This window comes from Chiloscyllium punctatum, chromosome 36, assembly GCF_047496795.1.
Source record: "Chiloscyllium punctatum isolate Juve2018m chromosome 36, sChiPun1.3, whole genome shotgun sequence".
NCBI classification, from domain to species: domain Eukaryota; kingdom Metazoa; phylum Chordata; class Chondrichthyes; order Orectolobiformes; family Hemiscylliidae; genus Chiloscyllium; species Chiloscyllium punctatum.
The window spans coordinates 62,903,539-62,909,538 of NC_092774.1; positions in this window are offsets into that span (position 1 = coordinate 62,903,539).

Consider the following 6,000-nt stretch of genomic DNA (forward strand, 5'->3'; position numbering starts at 1 on the left):
TGCAAGCAGCAAAGCCTTTCCAGAACATCTGCTTGTCATTCTGTCCCCGGGGGGGGGGCTGATGTTTGTCTCATCCCCAGGAACTGGACTATCTCCACTGGCGGATAATTAAACCATTTTATTTCTACTTGCACGTTGTTCTGGGGGGAGGGGGGGTGGGGGAATGTCGGTTTGGGGGAGGGTAAGAGTCCATTCGCTCTTCTGCTCTCTCTCCCTCTTTCTCTCTCTCTCTCTCTCTGAAACTCTTGGGGTGAGAGGTGTCAGTTACATTAATGCGGGGAACATGAACAACTTTGATTGTGAACTTTCTCCAAAGGTCTGTTATCGGAGAGACAGAAAGATGCTGTGCTGGCAGGACAGAGAGAAATGAACACCGAGGACTCTTCGCCCAGGTAAATTCACATTGTTGTGCAGCCTGCTTGGTGTTCAGAAATCGTCTTCACGCAGCAATCTTACGGAAAGTCTATTGCAAAGTGGGCATCGCTTTCTTTGCTGCGACCGCGCAGCAGTTAACATCTGAGCCCCAAGTGTCCCAGATGAAGAGAATCCGCGTGAAACCTTCACTCACTGAGAGTCATCCCCACGGCCCTGAGCTGAGGGACTGCAGGCAGTCCAACACGGAAGGGACGGTTAAAAATGAACCATTTTTGCTCCCTGAGCAACACGTAGCATCATTGTCGCGCAGACAGAAGCCATTCAGCCCATGGATTCCACGGCGACTGTCTGTCACTTGTCTCTCTCTGAGGTTATTCACAATCGGTGGTATCCGTCCTAATAGTGGGGGACGATGTCTGAGTTTCAACTTTACCAGCTCATTAGCATCGAAGAGAACCGGTTTTGCGATTCAGTTCAGAGGAAACCGACCAAGAACAGAATATCACTGAGACCTCTAAAACCCATGCCGTTTGAATGGAGTGGATCGATATGAACATCGGCAAGTAGATGCAAAGGCAGCTTGCTGAAGAAAGCAGATCAAGGTGACAGTGAACGATAGCAGAGGATGGTTTCGATCCATCGACCTCTGGGTTATGGGCCCAGCACGCTTCTGCTGCGCCACTCTGCTGCCGCTTGGGGAGCTGGTTGCACAGAACACTTCAGGTTTTTGTCTGGCACGCGGCAGGCACCTTCGAGCCTGATGTCAAAGACCTCCACTGCTGTCGTGTGATATGCTGTTTCGCAGACGTATGGAGGCTGTGTAAATATAAACTTTTTTCTAAATTCCCACATTCTGTCGGTCGAACTGTGATTTCACACTGAATCACAACATGTGTCACAGCGCAGACGGAGGCTCTGCGGCCCACCTTCGCTCTGCTGGTTCTACGCTTAAGTAAACGTGTGACTCTAGTCGTTTCATTTCATTCTCTCGCCTTCTCAGCGGAAATCCGCACATCTGAACGTGACCACCGAATTCCCTTTTGGGTCCATTGAATCTTCCTCTTTGTCAATGTCAGACAGGGACTTACTGACCCTCACCACTCCCTGTACCAAAACGTTCTTCCTAATGTCACTTTTACTTCTTTACCTCGTGACTTAAAATTCTGCCGAATCGTTATGGATCCTTTCAGGCGTGCGAGCATTTTCACAACATTATTTCCTGTTTCTAGGTCCCTCATGACTTGGAAAAGTTCGGTTCTCCGAGGAGAGCTGTCCCAATTTTCCAATCTACCTTGATTGCTGACATTCCTCAAACACCGCACCACTCACGTCAACCTGTTGAACACTATGCTAAAAAAACAATGACTGCAGATGCTGGAAACCAGATTGTGGATTAGTGGTGCTGGAAGAGCACAGCAGTTCAGGCAGCATCCAAGTAGCTTGTTGAACACGATCTCCAACCATTTCATTTCTCTGTTTTCTGCCTCATTCGTACTCCAGGCAGCCCACGCTGGTTTCACGAAGGTGCTTTTTGAGAAAGTTAATCAGACAGTTTTGCACAAGTCAAGTTAAAAAACGCGGGCTCGTCCGGGATCTCTCGCAAATCAGCGCAGTAACAGCCCCAAAGCGAGAATCATACGCCTAGACCAACGAGCCAGAAAGCACGCACGCAAGTAATGCCCCAGACCTCTTGAGCGACCTGAGACATGCTCAGTATGAAATACACTTGAGATTGCTCTCAGAATTGCAAGCGGCAAAGACTTTCCCGAACAGCTGCTTCTCATCCAGTCTCCCTGCTGCTATTTCATTCCACCGCATTCTCTGCTCACAGTGTCGTTTCCCCAACGTAGCATGAAGCATAAACTGGGTGACTGCTTCGCAGAACATCCCGCTTCTGCCCGCAGAAACTAAAGGCCCTGACCTTGCGGTTGCCTGCCACTTTAACACATCACCCTGTTCCCTGGCCAACATCCCTGCCTCAGGCTTGCAGCAGTGTTCTAGCTCCAGGTGAAAGAACAACATCTCATTTTCCACTTGGAGCCCTTCCAGCCCTCCGGTCTTCAATATCGAGTTCTATAACTATAGGGCCTGAACTCCCCCATGTCCTTGACCCCTACCACACAAAAGACTCCTGTTTATCACCTCGTCTGCTATGACACACGACGTATTGTTAGCCACTAACAGTCTCCATTAACAGTTATTCGCCCTCTCACGAGGATCGTTATTCACTCCTACGTCCTTCATATTGTTCTTTCTCTGAGCTGGCGGCAAACACAGCAATGAACATTGGAGACTCTGAGCCAGCTGAAACTTGCTCAGTGTGAAGTACATTCCACATTGCTGCAAGAATTGCAAGCAGCAAAGCCTTTCCAGAACATCTGCAGGTCATTCTGTCCCCGGGGGGGGGGGCTGATGTTTGTCTCATCCCCAGGAACTGGACTATCTCCACTGGCGGATAATTAAACCATTTTATTTCTACTTGCACGTTGTTCTGGGGGGAGGGGGGTGGGGGAATGTAGGGTTGGGGGAGGGTAAGAGTCCATTCGCTCTTCTGCTCTCTCTCCCTCTTTCTCTCTCTCTCTCTCTCTGAAACTCTTGGGGTGAGAGGTGTCAGTTACATTAATGCGGGGAACATGAACAACTTTGATTGTGAACTTTCTCCAAAGGTCTGTTATCGGAGAGACAAAAAGATGCTGTGCTGGCAGGACAGAGAGAAATGAACACCGAGGACTCTTCGCCCAGGTAAATTCACATTGTTGTGCAGCCTGCATGGTGTTCAGAAATCGTCTTCACGCAGCAATCTTACGGAAAGTCTATTGCAAAGTGGGCATCGCTTTCTTTGCTGCGACCGCGCAGCAGTTAACATCTGAGCCCCAAGTGTCCCAGATGAAGAGAATCCGCGTGAAACCTTCACTCACTGAGAGTCATCCCCACGGCCCTGAGCTGAGGGACTGCAGGCAGTCCAACACGGAAGGGACGGTTAAAAATGAACCATTTTTGCTCCCTCAGCAACACGTAGCATCATTGTCGCGCAGACGGAAGCCATTCAGCCCATGGATTCCACGGCGACTGTCTGTCACTTGTCTCTCTCTGAGGTTATTCACAATCGGTGGTATCCGTCCTAATAGTGGGGGACGATGTCTGAGTTTCAACTTTACCAGCTCATTAGCATCGAAGAGAACCGGTTTTGCGATTCAGTTCAGAGGAAACCGACCAAGAACAGAATATCACTGAGACCTCTAAAACCCATGCCGTTTGAATGGAGTGGATCGATATGAACATCGGCAAGTAGATGCAAAGGCAGCTTGCTGAAGAAAGCAGATCAAGGTGACAGTGAACGATAGCAGAGGATGGTTTCGATCCATCGACCTCTGGGTTATGGGCCCAGCACGCTCCTGCTGCGCCACTCTGCTGCCGCTTGGGGAGCTGGTTGCACAGAACACTTCAGGTTTTTGTCTGGCACGCGGCAGGCACCTTCGAGCCTGATGTCAAAGACCTCCACTGCTGTCGTGTGATATGCTGTTTCGCAGACGTATGGAGGCTGTGTAAATATAAACTTTTTTCTAAATTCCCACATTCTGTCGGTCGAACTGTGATTTCACACTGAATCACAACATGTGTCACAGCGCAGACGGAGGCTCTGCGGCCCACCTTCGCTCTGCTGGTTCTACGCTTAAGTAAACGTGTGACTCTAGTCGTTTCATTTCATTCTCTCGCCTTCTCAGCGGAAATCTGCACATCTGAACGTGACCACCGAATTCCCTTTTGGGTCCATTGAATCTTCCTCTTTGTCAATGTCAGACAGGGACTTACTGACCCTCACCACTCCCTGTACGAAAACGTTCTTCCTAATGTCACTTTTACTTCTTTTGCTCGTGACTCTAAAATTCTGCCGAATCGTTATGGATCCTTTCAGGCGTGGGAGCATTTTCACAACATTATTTCCTGTTTCTAGGTCCCTCATGACTTGGAAAAGTTCGGTTCTCCGAGGAGAGCTGTCCCAATTTTCCAATCTACCTTGATTGCTGACATTCCTCAAACACCGCACCACTCACGTCAACCTGTTGAGCACTATGGTAAAAACAATGACTGCAGATGCTGGAAACCAGATTCTGGATTAGTGGTGCTGGAAGAGCACAGCAGTTCAGGCAGCATCCAAGTAGCTTGTTGAACACGATCTCCAACCATTTCATTTCTCTGTTTTCTGCCTCATTCGTACTCCAAGCAGCCCACGCTGGTTTCACGAAGGTGCTTTTTGAGAAAGTCAATCAGGCAGTTTTGCACAAGTCAAGTTAAAAAAAAACACGGGCTCGTCCGGGATCTCTCGCAAATCAGCACAGTAACTGACCTTAAACGCGAATCATACGCCTAGACCAACGAGCCAGAAAGCACGCACGCAGGTAATGCCCCAGACCTCTTGAGCGACCTGAGACATGCTCAGTATGAAATACATTTGAGCAAGCGGCAAAGACTTTCCCGAACAGCTGCTTCTCATCCAGTCTCCCTGCTGCTATTTCATTCCACCGCATTCTCTGCTCACAGTGTCGTTTCCCCAACGTAGCATGAAGCATAAACTGGGTGACTGCTTCGCAGAACATCCCGCTTCTGCCCGCAGAAACTAAAGGCCCTGACCTTGCGGTTGCCTGCCACTTTAACACATCACCCTGTTCCCTCGCCAACATCCCTGTCTCAGGCTTGCAGCAGTGTTCTAGCTCCAGATGAAGGAACAACATCTCATTTTCCACTTGGAGCCCTTCCAGCCCTCCGGTCTTCAATATCGAGTTCTATAACTATAGGGCCTGAACCCCCCCCATGTCCTTGACCCCTACCACACGAAAGACTCCTGCTTATCACCTCGTCTGCTATGACACACGACGTATTGTTAGCCACTAACAGTCTCCATTAACAGTTATTCGCCCTCTCACGAGGATCGTTATTCACTCCTACGTCCTGCCTATTGTTCTTTCTCTGAGCTGGCGGCAAACACAGCAATGAACATTGGAGACTCTGAGCCAGCTGAAACTTGCTCAGTGTGAAGTACATTCCACATTGCTGCAAGAATTGCAAGCAGCAAAGCCTTTCCAGAACATCTGCTTGTCATTCTGTCCCCGGGGGGCTGATGTTTGTCTCTTCCCCAGGAACAGGAGTATCTCCACTGGCGGATAATTAAACCATTTTATTTCTACTTGCACGTTGTTCTGGGGGGAGGGGGGGTGGGGGAATGTCGGTTTGGGGGAGGGTAAGAGTCCATTCGCTCTTCTGCTCTCTCTCCCTCTTTCTCTCTCTCTCTCTCTCTGAAACTATTGGGGTGAGAGGTGTCAGTTACATTAATGCGGGGAACATGAACAACTTTGATTGTGCACTTTCTCCAAAGGTCTGTTATCGGAGAGACAGAAAGATGCTGTGCTGGCAGGACAGAGAGAAATGAACACCGAGGACTTTTCGCCCAGGAAAATATACATTGTTGTGCAGCCTGCTTGGTGTTCAGAAATCGTCTTCACGCAGCAATCTTATGGAACGTCTATTGCAAAGTGGGCATCGCTTTCTTTGCTGCGACCGCGCAGCAGTTAACATCTGAGCCCCAAGTGTCCCAGATGAAGAGAATCCGCGTGAAACCTTCACTCA